The 18697-nt window shown below is 38.1% G+C and overlaps 1 protein-coding gene and 1 long non-coding RNA gene across 5 annotated transcripts in view; one reads left to right on the forward strand and one right to left on the reverse strand.

Moving 5' to 3' along the window:
* Positions 1–451: 451 nt before the first annotated feature.
* On the reverse strand, positions 452–3520 carry LOC123783013 (uncharacterized). The gene is made up of 2 exons (XR_006777098.2): positions 3365–3520; positions 452–673 (listed from the first exon to the last, which is right to left on the reverse strand). It is a non-coding gene; the product is annotated as an uncharacterized LOC123783013 (long non-coding RNA).
* Positions 3521–3742: 222 nt separating this feature from the next.
* MICU1 (mitochondrial calcium uptake 1) overlaps positions 3743–18697 on the forward strand; it is a 233748-nt gene continuing 218793 nt past the window's right edge. For 2 of the 4 annotated variants that reach the window (XM_045783578.2, XM_045783582.2), the window contains exon 1: positions 3743–3872. The gene's annotated coding sequence lies outside the window, so the exon portion shown is untranslated. The other 2 variants (XM_045783581.2, XM_045783579.2) reach the window with 2 other exon arrangements.

Below are 18697 nucleotides of genomic sequence, written 5' to 3' on the forward strand. Positions count from 1 at the left end.
CATTGGAATATAATGTATCATCAAAATAAATTTGTGATGGAAGACTGCATAGGTTTTGAAGTACTATAACATAATCTGTGGAACCCTGATGTTAAGTGTAATGAAACATGGGACATCTCACTGAATTCATTTTAAAGAAATTGAATCAAAACTCTATAAAATAATACTTTCTGCCATCAGGTGTTTGTTGCAAAAGATGTTTTGCTTTTTACAGTGGTGTGATATGTTGAAAACTGCTGTGGTAATATCTCACATTATTATTTTTATGTGATAAAGGCAAATGAGCTATAAAATATTTGAAATAAGTACATGAATTTCTATTTTAACTGAAATTAAATATGTACTCTGTCTCTTGATAATGCAGGTCTTTCAACAATGACATACTTCTGAGTTATTAAAGATGAAATAAAGAGATATTTTATGTGTGATAGTACTGGGAGCAAAGACCAAATTCATTTGTTTGTTGCTTGTATTTCTCATTGCATGGGAATCACCTGGTTCACTTTTGAAAAATCCAAATTCCTTGGGGCGCCTGGGTGGCTCAGTTGTTGGGCGTCTGCCTTTGGCTCAGGGCTTGGTCCCGGGGTTCTGGGATCGAGCCCCACATCGGGCTCGCTGCTCTGCTGGGAGCCTGCTTCTTCCTCTCCCACACCCTCTCTCGCTGGCTGTCTCTCTGTCAAATGAATAAACAAAATCTTAAAAAAAAAAATCCAAATTCCTGAGCCCCACCCTGGTCCACTTAAACAGTATATCACATGATCCAGGAATCTGTATTTTAAAAATCTCCCCAGATAATTCTGAAACATTTGATCATTAAGCTCATTTGGGAACTATTAGACATAGCAAAAAAATACATTTATACCAGGATGTAAGGCTCATTATATAAATAAGCTGCCCAAGGGCAGGAACTGTGCTTATAAATTTTTATAAGCCCAGCACCTATTATGAGCCTTGCATTTAGTAGGCATTTGATATATGCTTATGAAAAGAATTTTGACTTCAAATTTTATTGGAGTCTTAATACCTACTCTGTGCATGGAATACAAACTCACATTAGGTATATTCTGTATTCATGTGAGAGGAACTACTTTGCACAGCAGCCTGAAAGACAGTATTGGATTGGTGGACTGATTACTAATGTAGAAGTAGCTGTGTTCAGTTATAACTCTGAATTCTAACTTAAGCTATGCTTCCGAAAAATGAAGAAAGAATGCTTACATTTATGATTGATCTAGTCTATAAATTTTCTGTCTTGTTCCTCTTTCCACTGAACGTTCTCCTTGTTGCCAACATGGCTAGACAAAAAGAAAATAGTAGCTAACATTCGTATGGTACAAAACAGTGGTTCTCAAAGTGTGGTCCAAGGAATCCTGGGGTTCCTGAAACCCTTTCTGGTGATCCATAAGGTCAAGACTTTTTTCCTAGTAATAATAAGCTGTTATTTGCCTTTATCACTCTCATTCTCTGAGTGTAGGGTGGAGTTTTCCAGACGCTACATGATATGTGTATTGAAACAGATTAGGCGTGCCTGGGTGGCTCAGTCTGTTAAGTGTCTGCCTTCAGCTCAGGTCATGATCCCAGAGTCCTGGGATTGAGCCCCACAGCTGACTCCCTACACAGTGGGGGATCTGTTTCTCCCTCTGTTCCTCTCCCTGCTCATGTGCATGTGCTTGCTCTCTCAAAAAAATAAAATCTTAAAAGAAACAGATTAAGATATGAAAATTAGCTGTCTTCTATAACCTGGACATTAAAAAAAATTTGCAGGAATGTAAAACCATGCTTTTCTTCTAGGTTTTTTGGAAAATGTAGTTATTATTCATAAAAATGTTATTTATATCAGCATATAATGGGTTTATTATTTTTAATGACTAAATATTAATTCTAATTTCTAATATGTTGTAATTTCTAATATGTTAAGTATTGCTGGGTATAACACACATACACAAGAGTTGCTTGGATTCCTCAATAATTTTTAGGAAAGTAAAGGGGTCTAAAAAGACCAAAAAGTTTGAGAACCAGTGATTTATGTTTTTATATGTTAGTTTTATATAGACAAATATTGCCTAAAATTAAATTACACCAAGTCTTATTAGTGGATTTTTGCTCAACATCTATGTAATGATGATTTAACCTCCTTTTTCCCTTGTTCTGAGAAATGGTTTACTTAGCTACTATTTAACGTTCTATGGGACCCCCAAGATGTTCCACAGTAATCCGTAACACAACTTGAAATTTCCATTATGAGAGTTAACGGACATGCTGCCTGGGAAGGACACCATGATAAGTGCCTGCTAATAAATGGGGAAGGACTCTTTCTTTCTTTCTTTTCTTTCTTTCCTTCCTTCCTTCCTTCTTTCAGATTTTATTTATTTATTTGAGGGAGAGAGAGAGAGAGCATGAGCAGAGAGGGGCAGAAGGAGAGGGAGAAGCAGACTCCCCACTGAACAGGGAGCCCAACGTGGGGCTTGATCCCAGGACCCTGGGATCATGACCTGAGCCAAAGGCAGACGCTTAACCGACTGAGCCCCCCAGGTGTCCCTGGGAAAGGCTTTACCAGATTTTTTCATTTAACAGTAAGCAGGCTCTCTAAACGGTAAGAGAAATGGAAAAGGTTATTTTGATAGTCGAGAAGCAAATAAGCAAAGATTCCTAACCCCTGTGGCAGGTAGATCCAGAGGACAACAGATAGAAGAATACTGCTTATGAGTCCAGACCTTGGTGTCCTTCAGATCAGAACTGTGTCCCAGTTGCAGAATTTACTGCATTACCTAGAGTCTTAGCAAGCTTCCCCACCTGCAATTGAATACAAACTATCCACCCCACAGGGTAGTTGTAAATAAATATTGGGTTGTATGTAAAGTGCTAGCACAGTGGCATGAACACAATGATTTGTTTTTCTTAGGTTAGTGGGGAGAGAAGGTCCTCTGAGAAGAAATGGAGAAAATAGTTGTTTTGCTTACTTCACAATTTAACCCAGTGATAGTTCTGTCTGCCGCCTTTTGCTTCCATGGTTGTAGCCTTTTTCACAGCTCTGCTAAGGAAACTCTTGAAGAGGAATTTTTTATTTGCAAGTCCTCTGGCATCATAATCAAAATATTTTTATTCTATTTCTATGGCAGGAGAGACGATCCGTTTCCATCCCCAATACTGACAGCAACATCTTCGTTGAAAAACACATTATTAGTAGCTTGGGGGCTAAACTCTCCCACAGTGTTACTTTGCAAATAGAACAGCTGAAAAACCCACAGAGTAGAGGAAGTGGTGAGGTTTCTCAATTCAAAGAAGCTTCAAAGTCAGGAAATAGAGAAATTTTACTAGAAGCCTAAACCTAAATACAGTTCAAAAGGAACAATTCCCAACTCACTGTTGTCCAGTTTTCTTTTCACTGACTCCTTTACGCTTAGTCAATAAGTAAACGGGTACCGGCGACATGGCAGCAGGCACAAAAAGTTCAATTTAACACTTTTTTGTGTACACTCGTGTGTTGGGACGAGGAGAGCAGAGGGAAAGGCGGAGAGCTTCTGGCATTCTCCCGCTTTCCCGCCTTAACACTAAGGAGGCGGGGCCCGAGGCCGGGGCGGGGCCCGAGGCCGGGGCGGGGCCCGAGGCCGGGGCGGGGCCCGAGGCCGGGGCGGGGCCCGAGGCCGGGGCGGGGCCCGAGGCCGGGGCGGGGCCCGAGGCCGGGGCGGGGCGGGTTCTCCGTGCCCCTCCCACACGTATTTCGCCACTATCCCAACAGGCCCAGCGGCTAGGAGAGTCACGTGAGGGTGGGCGGTGGAAGTGGAGGTTTTTCTCCGGTGGTGTTTCGTCTCTATGATTGTCAGAGGCGCGCGGCTTTGACCCAAGAGCTTTGTCAGCTCTAGTGTGGACAGGTGAGTCCTGGGCTGCGAAGGGACAGCCATTTAGGGAAAACGAAAGGGTAGGCAGGGCGAAGAGGTTTAAGGGATATGACCTCCGGGGCCGGCCGTTTGTTGGCTCTGGGATCCGGCGACTTCTCAGGTCTGACGGTATAGCTCTTTCCTCATGCGCTCAGCTCAGGGGCCTGAGAGGAGTCCTTAGTCGTGTCTGCTTCCCGTCCTCCGCTTTCCTTCACCTCACCTCGTACCTTTTCGCTGTCCCAGAGATCTCCCAGTGCCCAACCGCAAGGTTCACTCGGGCGCCGTCGTCTCTCGCTTCTCGGGCAACCAGGAGACGCACAGGTAGATTTGACTGGTTCCGCTAGGGTTTGTGGATGTGGATGGAAGTGGGTGATGGAGTTTACACTTAGATCTCTGATGGGTAGAAATATTAATCATTAAATCGAAAAAAAGTAGAAAATCAGTGGGGACCCGAAGGAGCAAACCAAAGTGCAGCCTTCTTGGACTGTTCAGTTTTTATCTATTCCAGTGCCTTCCCGTTCTCATTCTTACTCAGGTTTCCCTCCGCGTCCCATCCTGGCCCACCATAAAATGTTTTGAGAATGAGCTGAGTGTTACTTTGTGTGAATGTTGAGAGAAGACTTTAGAATGGGCTGTTCATTAAGTTGCTGTCTCTGCAGTCTTACGGTTTCTTTTACTTCCTTTTCACATGCCTGAAGAGTATTGTAGGTATTTGTAAATATAAGGAGAATAACCATTTTGTGGCTAAGGGACTAGTTTTAATATCCCACCTGTCGTATCTGGAAAGACCCCCCCCTTTTTTTTTACTTTCATAAATGTTTTTATTTCAATTTTTAAGGTGGTTTGGATATACCTTTATGTTAAAGCATTCCTTGGGTCATATGTGCAAGTGATCTAGCAATAGAAGAAAGGAGTTTGCAGACAAAGTGAACCAGTTTGGGATTTGATAGACGTGGGAGAGTTAAGGTTTAGAGTTACGTTAAACCATATGGTTGATTAATAAAACGTCTGCATCTTGAGGCATTGGTATTGCCCAGGTGACGAACATGCTGTTTTTCTCGTGTGGGACAAGGTAATGAGCTTGTTGAATATCACCTTATCTTAAAAATTTTTAGAACCTGCCACTTTTTTGTAAGAAGAAACCTCTGGCCTCCAGCTGCTCTCTATAATCACCCTTGATAGGTGATTATCTCTTCCGTTTAAGAACATCACTCTCTTAAAGATAGAGAACAAACAGGGTTGCTGGAGGGAGGGTGGGGGATGGGCTAGATGGGTCATGGGTATTACAAAGGGCACTTGTTATGATGAGGACTGGGTGTTGTATGTAAGTGATGAATCACTGAATTCTACTCTTGAATTCAATGCTATACTATATGTTAACTAACTAGAATTTAAATAAAAATTTGAGGGAAAAAAAAACATCACTCTGGCCACCTAATTATGTCAAGAAAGTGTCATTGGCGCTTTCTAAGTATCCTTACTGAAGATAATAAAACACAGAGTAATAGTAACAAAAAGAGAAGATTTTGGAGCGGGTTCTGTGCTTGGGAAAAAAAGGGAAAGCTAACAAAAACTAACAAAAACAAGAGAACAAAAGCATGTATTGCTATCTTCCTTTATAATTTATAGACCATTTACTGTATTCAGTAGACCTTTTACATTCCCAGAGACTGACTTTCCTATATTTAAGAAGAAACAATGGTATGTAACTTCTCCCATAATGCAATATTATATAAAATAATTATAACTGAAAGATTTAACTGACCTTTCAGGTCTTATTTAGAATTACAGGATTAAAGTAATTGATAAGTGACCAAATTAGGTTTAATAACTTTTTTTTTTTAAGTAGGCTCCCGTCCAGCGTGGAGCCCAGCTGGGGGCTTGAACTCATGACCCTGAGATCAAGACCTGAGCTGAGCTCAAGAGTCAGAAGCCTAACCGACTGAGCCACCTAGGTGCCCCCTAATTTGGTCACTTTTAATCTTTAGTTTTAGTAAGTAATTTTTATAGTGGCTGTAACACTTGCTGAATATAACCAATTTTTTCCATATAGAATTGTTTAATGTATTCCTTTTAAAAAGAGAACCTTTTTTTTTAAGAGAGCCAATTAAAAAAAAAAAAGTTTTATTCACAATCCCCCCCCCCCACTCAAAACAGAAATAGCTTGGTTTTGTGCCAAGTGAAAAAGTTGATTGCTTTAAAATAGATTTTCTCTATACTTTGAAAATTATGATAAAATTGTTAATGCTTTTAAGACATTAAATACTGATATCTGAACATATTTGAGAAGAAAACACAGGGGCAGTATTTTTAAATGTTTTGTATTTCCTATTATAAAAGTGTTTGTGCCTATTTTTGAAAAATGGAAACGTTATGGAAAATATAATATTGAAAGTCAAGATCCTAGTTTATCTTTTACCCTGCCAGCAGATAATCACTAGTTCCTTTTGCGTGTTTGGGAATCAGTATGGAAAAGTAGAGTCTCAAGTAAAACTCCCTGGGAGAGGTGGTACTAATAGCACCAGGCTTACATCCTACAACCTTAGAAACTCCAAAAGAGAAAGAACTTCCCTTTCTCTGTGATTCCAACAGACCACTGTATGGGAATTTTATTAACCCGACTTGTCTTATTGCCCATCCTAGAGGCACTCTGTGTGGCCAGAGTGACGGGATGCTTTGTGTGGTTAGGATTGGATCTTGTTCTCACCATGGAGTGGGGTGTAGGGGCATATAGTTTTAAACCACCTGAATTAAGAGTAAGCAACACCAGGGTGCTTGGCTGGCTCAGTCGGTAAAGCATCCGCCTCTTGTGGTCATGAGTTTGAGCCCATGTTGGGTGTAGATTTTACTTAATAAAAGTAGGCAACAAAAGTATGGTTCCTCTTTAGGAAAACTGAGGTGTCATTTCCTGAAGAGGAGAGAAAGGTTGCTGGACAGACAAAAACAACATATGTTCACTGAAATAATTTTACATGTATTTGTTATTTTTTAATTTAGAGAACTTGCTTTCCTTTCCCAATATAAATTAATTGTATTTTACAGTTTATTTTTTTAAATGTCTATTTTTTTTAAATGTCCATTTTATTAACTAATGGAATTTGAAATTTAAACTCTTCAAGTAGCATATGTTTGTTATATGTTTAGTACATGTGGTCTGGAGTATTCAGCTTTTCTTTTTTTTTTTTTTTTAAGATTTTATTTATTTATTTGACAGAGATAGAGACAGCCAGCGAGAGAGGGAACGCAAGCAGGGGGAGTGGGAGAGGAAGAGCGGCCCCCAGCAGAGGAGCCTGATGTGGGGCTCGATCCCATAACGCCGGGATCACGCCCTGAGCCGAAGGCAGGCGCCCCAGGAGTATTCAGCTTTTCTAATCTCTCTCCCTACCTAGCCCCACCTGTCCCTTACTCATTCCTCCCCCTGGAATAGTAACCCTAACTGCCGTTAGGGAATGGGACGATGACCGCTGTGGCTGCTTCCTGCTGAAATGGGGCGGCGGGCTGTGTGGCAGTTAGAATCTATCCAGGGGTTGGTCCTGGCGCTTGTGGTGTGGCTCCAGGGGGTCATGATGGGCAGCAAACAGTATATGCATCAGCACATGCAAAAGGATGAACATGAAATAAGTATTAGGCCCAAAATTGTGATCACATTCCTTAGATAAGATCCCCAATTACCAATTTTGTCAAATAGATCAGTGGATATCTTGATCTTATTTAATTGATCACACATGTCCCCTATTATCTGGGACATCTTGCAGGAGTTAACTGTAATGTTAAAACAATACATGTGAGGAAATTTCTCACACCCCAAATGGTGTAGCAATAGTAGACTGTCAATAGTGGCGCAGTTCGAGAAGTCCTACTCTGACTTTAATTCTTGGATGACTGCATTCAGTGCCTGGGTAGTATCATTTAGAGTCCTGGTGAGCAAGCATACTGTTTTGCTTATTTTATTTTGCAGTCCTAACATAAGTCCTGAAAGTCCTATAGTGAGCTTTGAGGCTGTTTTTACCAGGAGGGCTGTTCTATGCTTGGTTAAAGCCTTTGTTTGCAATCCTATTGTCAGTAGAGGGGCTTCTAGGATGAAAGACTATGAGGGATGAAACCATCAAGAAGCCCTTTTTGTTTGAGGTCCAGCCTTAACACTATCCTAATTACAAGGAATCACTGGCAAGTGGGAGAAGACTTGTCTCAGATAAGGGTATCCCCAAGTGCATCATCCAATCTAATCATAAAGAAAGTGGGGCCATCCATTATCTCCGTGGGGAATGCACTGGCTTTTAAAGAGCGATTTTGTCATCCCAGCCACATAGAATTGGTAGAGGTAATAGCTGAGTTACACAGTTGTTAGGGAATCTGTCCCATTTCCCAGTTCAGGTAATCCTATGCCCATGGGGTCCTGTTATCTCCAGAGAATAACAAGCAAGGAGATTGTCTATACATGAGCTATTATGGCAATTTCTCTGAAGTTTACTACAAGTTGTCTAGCTTAGGCAAACAACATTCAAAGACAATCAGAACTAAAATTTAGCATCCACAAAGGTGTATTGTTGAAACATAATTTTTCTCTATAATAACCCTCATTTCCAGATACCCAAATAAGACTAATTTGAAAAACAAGTCCAGTTTTAACAAACAGCATAATTATTTACATAAGCTCAGCAAGAATGATTGATCACATAGATCTTTTAGAATCTGCTTTGCTGGAACTTTTAAAAGGAATCTCTAGGTTGGACTAGGTTTTCTAACTTTAAATATATTGTGTATTTAGCCCTTTTGTTAAAATCATTTATTGATAAATATTTTTGTTACTGTGGATAAACTTGATTAACAAGTTTTAGTTTATAAATAGTAGATAAAAATGTTCTGAGTAATTTAAGTATATGTAGTCAATATGGTTGAATGCTTGATTCTTTTAATTATTTGTTTAAAAATCTGTTAGTATAGAAACCACTTCATTTTGAGCATTGTATGAAAAATAAACCACTATAATTGTCACAAATTGCTGTCACTGGGTATTAACTTTAAAACTATAGTTAACAATCTCTGCTTTTGTATCTTTATGGATTACTCTGATGGTTCATTATATTTTAAGAGAAAATATAATTGAAGTAACATTGTTTACTCCACTATCTTGATTTTGTTTAAAGAAATGTTAGCAGTTCAATTCAGTGGAAATTTGAGCTTAATTGTTAACATTGGTGTCACAGACTAGTTTAGACAGATTCATATCCTAAAACCAATTCCGTCACTTCTTGATGTTGATCAAGTTATTTAATCTCTCAGAATTTGAGTTTATTCCATTTGCAAAATACAAATAATAATAATACTTAACCCAGGGGGTCTTGTGAAGAGTAACTTAATGTATGCCAAGTGCCTAGGATATAGTAGATTCTCAAAAATGTTATTGTTAATAATAACAAGAAATAGTGTCTAAAAAGGTTTTATCTGCCCAACTTCAGAATGTTTAGCCCCAGGAGTTTAAATGTATATGTAGGTGTTAAGGAATTAATCAGGTTATTCTTTCTTCAATTTGTCTTTATTTTAGCAGGGTCGTGGGTGTTTTTTTTTTTCTTAAGTAGGCTCCATACCCAGCGTGGGGCCCAATGTGGGGCTTGAACTCAAAACTCTGAGATCAAGACCTGAGTTGAGATTAAGAGTCAGACACTTAATCAGCTAAGCCACAATTTTATCAGATTTTTATTTTTATTTTATTTTATTTTTTAAAGATTTTATTTATTTATTTGACAGAGATAGAGACAGCCAGCGAGAGAGGGAACACAAGCAGGGGGAGTGGGAGAGGAAGAAGCAGGCTCACAGCAGAGGAGCCTGATGTGGGGCTCAATCCCATAACGCCGGGATCACGCCCTGAGCCGAAGGCAGACGCTTAACCTCTGTGCCACCCAGGCGCCCCTATTTTTAATTCCATGTTGCACATATAGCAATAAACTAGAAAAGTTTGTTTAAACTACAGAATTATTGGTGGGTTGCCCAAGTATTTGAAGATTGCCTGGTCTAAGTATGATGGCTGTTAGCCTGGAGGAATTGAGAAATTTTTGCACAAATTCTCAGGGAAGTTTAATATTAAGTAAGTCTCACATTCCTTGACTATGCAAGGGGAGCTAGGGTTGAGCACCTTGGGTGTTCAGAGCAGAATTTATGGTGACTTGTGGTAGTAGGCAGAAATAATAAAAATGGATTTGTTTTTATTTTAAAGGATAAGTTCAGGGTGATACTTCTGTGAGGTAATGCTTTAAGAACATGTTATGTTGGATACCTGCGGGTGGAAGAGTTTGGAATGTTACTTGAAAAACCAAAAAAGGCAACTGTGAAATTGAATAACTGTGAAAAGTGATTGACATTATATATACTTAATGATCTGGCATTGGGAAGTTGGTAATTGCCATATTGGGAGGAGAGGTGTTTTGGCCCTATTTATGAGAAAATAAATAGCTAGAAATGGATTAATCTTTTTTCCCCCAAACTAGTAGAATAACCAGTTTTTTTGCAAATTGTAAACATTTCCTCGCCTATAATAAGTTCAAGGTGGGTTTTACTGACGATGAGAAAATTGAAGCTTTAGTGTAATCTCGGAGAAATATATTCCCATAATTCATGTCAGGTATACAAAGAATATTTACATTTCTCTTCAAAGTGATTTAATGTTGGTCATTTAAAACTTAAAGTACCTATCCTAATCCCTCCTTGTTCAGAGTTGGACAGTTACTTGGTATCTATTATAAGCGCTACTTACAATTTTGCTTTTGCTTTTTAAAGTTTGTTCATTGAGTAATGGAATTAAATCTGCCTGCCATTTTTTTTCCTTTTTTAAAAAAAAATAAACATCAGTACTTTGTTTACTGTCCTGTTAGGATTAAGTGAGCATTCTATAACATGACACAGAGCATTAGAATTTAGCTTTAATATAGATCTTCCTTGACTTATAATGGGGATATGTTTGATAAAGCCATTGTAAGTTGAAAATACCACAAGTGAAAAATGCATTTAATACACCTTGCCTACTGAACATTATAGCTTAGCCTAGCCTACCTTAAACATGCTCGGAACACTTACTTTAGCCTACGTTGGGCAAAATCATCTAACACAAACCCTGTTTTATAATGAAGTGTTGAATATCTCATGTAACTTATTGAATGCTGAAAGTGAAAAACAGAACGGTTGTAAATGTGTTGGTTGTTCATCCTCATGATTGCATGGCTGACTGGGAGCTGTGGCTTGCTGCCACTGCCCAGCATCAGGAGAAGTTATCGTACCATGTATCATTAGCCTGGGAAAAGGTCAAAATTCAAAATTAGAAGTACGATTTCTACTGAATGTGTATCACTTTCGCACCATCGTCATGTTGAAAAATCCTAAGTCACACCATCGTAATTTGTGGACCATCGGTATATCTTTCTAGTTTAGCTCTTATGACTCTACCATGCCTTCCCTCATGTTCTAGTCATAGTGAACTGCTTTTGCTCCCCCCAGCAAGCCATGTCTTGTGTGTGTGGTTGTTGTGGTTGTTGTTGTGGTTGTTGTTGTTTTTGCCTTTGCATAGGCTGTTATTGTGTTTGGAATGCCTCACCACCATCTTTCAACTGGTGAGCCGCTGTTCATCTTTACATTAGATTGAGTTGTTCTTCAATTTGTAAAACTTACCCCTACTCTCAAGTGGTTATTTTTTTTGGTGGTTCCCATAATAATTATTTTTACCTTTTAAAAATATTCTTATTTCGTGGGACAGTTGCATGTATTTTCTATGAGATGGAGTGATTCTTGATGCCAGAAACAAGTCTTATATATCAAAATATCCTGAACATGCAACAGAGTGCCTGTAGTCTATACAAGTTCAGAACATGTTTGGGGAATATATGAGTAAGATATTTCATCTGCTTTAAAAATTGAAATAGATATAATCCAATAGATTAAGTCTGCCCACTGTAACCTGTATCAATCTGATGCATTTAGAAAACTTACTTGAACACATCTGGTCAGTTCCATCCGCACATTCTACTACACATCAATAAACGTGTTTTTTTTTTTTTAAAGATTTTATTTATTCATTCGACAGAGATAGAGACAGCCAGCGAGAGAGGGAACACAAGCAGGGGGAATGGGAGAGGAAGAAGCAGGCTCATAGCGGAGGAGCCTGATGTGGGGCTCGATCCCGTAACGCCGGGATCACGCCCTGAGCCGAAGGCAGACGCTTAACCGCTGTGCCACCCAGGCGCCCCAATAAACGTGTTTTATCTGTCTAATATATACCAAGGCACTGGAGGGGGAGAGAGAGAGAGAAGAAAAACATTCCATTCATTAAGGAGCTCACAGTCTAGTGGTAGAGGCAGACAGATGAATTGTTAATTACAACTTAGTATTATGCTAATTGAGATTCAAATTAAAAACTCAGTTTATCAGTTTCAGTAGACACATTTCAGGTGCTCAGTAGCCACATGTGGCTAGTGCTTATTGTATTGAACAGGAGATATAAAACATTTCTATCATTGCAACACATTCTATTTGACAGAGCCGTTGTAGAACATTATACGCTTGAAGCTACATTCTGTAGTTTCAGAGGATAGTCAATATTCATTTCAGTCATATTTTTTGTTCAAATTAAACTTGCTTTTAGATTTGAAAGTTGTATTTTTAAAAAAATTATCAAGTGGATTTTGTTATAATACACTTCAAATAAAGCAGCATTGCTCATTTTTTCAGGTCTTTGATCTGTGATAACATTTAAATTTTAAGTAGTTTCAGAATTTGATTTTTAACTTCAGCGTGTTAAGATCTGACTTTCTATCCTAATAATTTCTGAGATGGCAGTGAATCATTATAATGGTTAAGAACATTGGCTTTGGGATGAGAGAAACTTTCCTCTGTCATCTTTTGGCTGTGACCTAAGGCAGATTTCTCAAAAGCATTGAGCTGTGGTGTCCTCAGTGAAATAGGAGTAATAATAATACTTGCTGCAAAGGTTATAGAGGATTAAATAAGGTAACAGATATTAGGCATTTAGCATAGCACCCCTCACAGAGTAGTGTTCGTTAAATGCTAGCATTAAAGAAAGTTTTGAACAACCAGATGTTTAAAAGAAAACTTTTTGAGGAAGTTGGAGAAATTGAAATAGAGACTGGGTATTAGAACATACCAAAGAATTAAAGTGAAATTTGTTAACTGTAAGAGTGACATGATTGTGTGGAAAGAAAACTCCGTATTGTTGGAGATATACTAAAATACATAGCAGTGAAATGATAGAATGTCTGAGAGTTGCTTAAAAGTAATTCACAAAGACATAAGAATAAAGGGACAGAAAAATTGGTTTTAATATCCATTTTTGGTGAAGAAGAAATAACAGGTACCATATTTACCCTCTTGCCTGAAACAGTTTAAAAGGCAGACAAGGTGTACAAAACAGTAGTTTCCTAGATTTTGGACATTGTACAGCAAAGGAAAGTGATCCCTGATAGATGGGAAACAAATGAGGTGAACTCTGACTGCTCTGGTTTGCTGCCTGGAAAGTTTCCCACCTGTAGAGCAGGGAGGGGTATCCCGTACAGAGAGCACGGTGGTCTCCTTGAATTGAGACACTTTGGGGAGGTCAAGGCAGGAGAAGTTGCAGGGCAGAATACTACAGATGAGAAAGCTAAAAGGGGTCTCCCCCTCAAGTATTCATTTGAGAACTGATCAGTGCACACATGTGAGGAAACTACTTAAGCTAGGAATAGAACCACCTGAAAAGAATAGAGAACAGTACTCAAGAGTTTTTGCAGAGGCAGAAATAGTGTTTTTTCCTACCAGCCAGAGTGGAAATTGTCCTAATAGGTCATCATGTGGACTACTCAGGAGGACTTTGTCTTAGTAATGGGATAAAATTAGGTGCTCCAGCCCAACCTGGAAAGCTTAAAAGCAAGACCTGAGTCAGACTGTTTCCAGGAAACTTAATCATGTCCAAGAACTAAGCTCAAGAATAGATATAGGAATACAAAAATATCCAATACGCACCAAGGTAGAATTCACGGTGTCTGGCATGTAATCAGAAGTACTAGGCATGCAAAGGAGCAGGAAAATATGACTGACCTGTATGATGGCAAGGAAAAAGTCAGTCAAAACCAAAATAAGTGACAGGTGATATAATTAGTAGAGAAGATATTAAAACAGTTTTTATAATTGTACTTCATATGCTTAAGAAACTAGAAGAAATATTGACTTTTTTTCTTTTTGGATAGAGAATGTGTACAAGCAGGGGGTGGGGGGGAGGGGCAGAGGGAGAGGGAAAGAATCTCAAGCAGGTTCCACGCTCAGCACGGGGCCTTACTTGGGGCTTGATCTCAGGACCCTTATTAGATCATAACCTGAGTTGAAATTAAGAATCAGACACTTAACCAACTGAGCCACCCAGGTGTCCCCAGAAAGATTGAATATGTTAAATAGAAACATGTAAGATAAGAAAAAGACCAAAATGTGGGGGAGGTTGTGCTTGTGCATGTGCAGGGATAGGGGGTATATGGGAACTTCTTGTACCTTCCACTCAATTTTGCTGTGAACCTAAAACTGCTCTAAAAAATAAATTTTATTGGGGTGCTTGGGTGGCTCATTCAATTAAGCGTCTGCCTTCGGCTTGGGTCATGATCCCAGGGTCCTGGGGTCAAGTCCTGCATCTCTCCTCCTGCTCATACTTTTGTCTCTCAAATAAATAAAATCTTTTAAATAAAGAAATTTTATTAATTAAAAAGAAAAAGAAAAAGACCAAAATGGAACTTTCGGAGATGGAAACTATAATGTCTGAGATGAAAAATACACTAGATGGAATTAATGGCAGATTAGACATTGGGGGAGAAAATTTATGCCAAATCTCATAAAATACACAAAATAATCTATGAAGAGTTCTTGCTAAAGGTACTTAATTTGACTTTGATTGTGCTTTTATTTTTTTTAAAGATTTATTTATTTTTGAGAGAGACAAGGAGCAAGTGAGTGGAGGAGCAGAGGGAGAGGGAGAGAGAGAATCTCCAGCTGACTCTCCCCTGAGTACAGAGCTTGACATGAGGCTCGATCTCATGACCCTGAGATCATGACCTGAGCTGAAAGCAAGAACAGACACTTAACTGACTGAACTACCTAGGTGCCCCGCTAATCATGCCTTTAGATGTAACTTGAGTATATAGGAAATAAAGGGACTGGAGAAACATTTAAACCATACTAGGAAGAAGCAACTAGATAAATCCAGAATTTGAGAAATGATGCAATATAGTTTCCCTGTTCTCTGAAAATTAGAATTGTGTTGTGATTACATGACGTGGTAGATATACTTAATTGAATTGTGTACTAAAAAGTAGATAAAATGGTAAGTTTTACGTATATTTTACTACAGTTTTAAAAAATGTACCATTTTAATCATTTTTAAGTGTACTCTTGGGAGGCATTAAGTATATCTGCATTGTTGTGCAACAGTCACCACCAATCATTTCCAGACCTTTTTCTTCTTCCCAAACAGAACACTATACCCAGGAGATGGTACCTCTCCTTTTATTCCTCCCCCAATCACTGGCCTCATCACTCTACTTTCCATTTCTATGAATTTCACTACTATAGGTTCCTCATATAAATGGACTCTTACAGTATTTGTCTTTTTGTGACTGGCTTATTTCACTTAACATAATGTCTTTAAGATTGATCCATTTTGTAGGATGTATCAGAATTTCCTCCCTTTCTTAAAAAATTGTTTTCATTGTGGTAGAATACTCAACAATATAAAATTAACCATCTTAACCATTTTAAGTGTACAATTCAGTGGTATTAAGTACATTCAGATTCTTGTGATACCATCACCAACATCCATCTCCAGAACTTGCAAACATATTATAATACATCTATTAAGTAGTAATTCTATATTACCACTTCCCCCCAGCCCCCGATACCTGTGATTCTGCTTTCTGCCTCTGTGATTTTTGACTAAGTACCTCATATAAGTGGAATCATACAGTTTGTTTATTTTGTTGAAACTTACTTTTTTAAAATTAGCATAATGTTCTCAGGATTCATCCATGTTATATCGTTTGTCAGAATTTCCTACCGTTTAGTGACTGAATAATATTCCATTGTGTGTTTAAACCATATTTTGTTTATCTGTTCATTTGTTGAAGGGCACTTGGGTGTCTTCCACTTTTTGGTTATTGTGAATAATGCTGCAGTGAGTATGGGTGTACAAATACCTGTTCAAAGTCTCTGCTTTCAATTCCTTTGGATATATTCTCCAAAGGAGAATTGCTGCATCATATGGTAATTCTATGTTTAATTTTTTGAGGAACTGCTGTACTGTTTTCCATAGCAGCTGCGCTGTTTTACATTCCCATCAGTGGTGTACAAAAATTACAATTTCTCTTAATATGTTTTTTCTGTTCATTTCCCTGATTAGAATAGCAAGGTTTATGGTTAGAGTCTTACTTTGCATTTTAATTAAGTGTTTGCATTACAAAGAAGGTATTTAGGAAGATATGTCTTAGTGAAATTTATGTTACATAATATGGTTTTTATTTGAATTATCACCATCAGCAGCATCCTGTTATTAACTTCCAAAGAAATATTTTTTCATAATTTATTGTGTTAGACACTGTGCTCAACTTTATACAAGCATTTTCTCATGTAATCCTCCTCATAGTCATTTGCAGTGAGTATTATTATCCCTGTTTTATGGAAGCATAAAGTTGCCAAGTCAGGAATCAAACACAGATCTTACTGACTTCAAAATTAATGGCCAGTAAGAGGTCAAGTTAGTAAGTTCAAGTGTCTAAAATTAATGAATTAGCTAGATTACCTTGACACAACTTTCTGATCCTCGGCTTATAAAAACAAAAGAGAACAAAACAAAATACACAACAACAATACAAACTTATCTACATGTTCAGTAAAGCTTTAATTTACGATCTAATTTTGTGTTAATTAAATCCTAAAGTTGAAAATAACATCTTCAAGTAAGCAAGGGAAAATCTAAAAGGAAGGAAGGAAAGAAAGAAAGAAGGAAAGAAAGAAGGAAAGAAAGAAGGAAAGAAGGTTGTACCTGGGGAAATAGAATTTGGAGTAAAGGTAAAAAAGGCAGGACAATATGCAGTGAAATATCTGATATTGCTGTCAGCCTAGCAGGTTCATTTCTAGAGAGAACATAAATACAGACAGATTGTTATAAAGGAGTATCTATAAAGATGTCTGTCATGAAGACTAAAAAAAATTCCACTGAAATTGTTATTTATGTAGAAAGAGACTTCCTTTGGCGGAAATATATATTATTCTTACATATTGGTCCATAGCACTGATCAATTCTTTGCTGTTGAACGGGACTCTGAGTAACATATCATGGGCCCACAGTTGAGTTCTGACATGGAATTATTGTTCATTTTAATCCTGGTGCCCCATGTTCCATATCTGAAAATCAAATATAGTGCAAATGAGAGAATATTCATTGGAGCACTTATAAAATACAGAGTTCTCTGCAAATGCAAGGTGACATGGTTATTAAATATTAATTCCTTTGTTCTGTCTTCACATATCATTTCTTTTTTTTTTTTTAAGATTTTATTTATTTATTTATTTGACAGAGATAGAGACAGCCAGTGAGAGAGGGAACACAAGCAGGGGGAGTGGGAGAGGAAGAAGCAGGCCCATAGCATAGGAGCCTGATGTGGGGCTCGATCCCATAACGCCGGGATCACGCCCTGAGCCGAAGGCAGACGCTTAACCGCTGTGCCACCCAGGCGCCCCTTCACATATCATTTCTATATCACAGTAGGATTTAGAGTTTTTAATTTAAATAGGGAAGCCTGTAAAGGATCCTAACTGTTCTGTGGTGCTTGTAATGCACTATTGTTGATCAGAGTTTTATATTTTCCTTATTAAAAAAAAATTTGCTCTTACAGCGGTCAGTCTCACACTTTTGTAGAGTTAGGCTTAGTCAACTGGTACTTTTATGATACATTCCGATGTTAAAGCTTTATGGACAAAGCAAACAGACTTAACAATGAATGAATTAGCTAATCAGCAAATTACAAATGTGGACATGGTTTCAATAGACCATTTAGTTTTATGCTGTTGTATGATCAGATTAACTCAACCTAATAACAGCTTTTTGAATGTTTGAGTGTCATTCAAAGAATTTTATATATATTACATATAAATATAGCATATATGAAGACTACATGAAACATATATGTATACTTTAAAGAATAATTGTAAAAGTGAATCATGTACGTAACCATCACCCAAGCCAAAAAAGAACATTCTCATCACCTGAGAAGTCCCCCATCTGCCTTTCCCTAATCATAGCTCTCTTCAGGAGACAATAACCACCCACAATTTTGGTGATAATCATGGTTATGTGTGTCACTAAACACCTTATTAGTTTTGCCATTTTGGGGGCCATATCTATATGATTTCATATAGATGAAATGTAACTATATATATTCTTCATGATTTGCTTCTTCACTCAACATTATATTTGTGAGACCATTTGTTACTTGTAAAGCATTTTCGGAGGGATGCAAACTTTCCTAAAATTAATTTTGTGATTCTCTATTTTCTCTTTTTTCTTGTAAGTTTGTTTATCTTTTAGTAATCTCTATATCCATTATGTGGCTCTAACACATGACACCCCAGATCAAAAGTTGTAAGCTCTTTCGACTGAGCCAGCCAGGTGCCCCTCAATTTTTTTTTCTTTTTTAGAAACTATTAATAGGGGCGCCTGGGTGGCACAGCGGTTAGGCGTCTGCCTTCGGCTCAGGGCGTGATCCCGGCGTTATGGGATCAAGCCCCACATCACGCTCTTCTGC

The sequence above is a fragment of the Ursus americanus genome, chromosome 6 (assembly GCF_024610735.1).
Source record: "Ursus americanus isolate L20-20 chromosome 6, mUrsAme1.1.p, whole genome shotgun sequence".
Lineage (NCBI taxonomy): Eukaryota > Metazoa > Chordata > Mammalia > Carnivora > Ursidae > Ursus > Ursus americanus.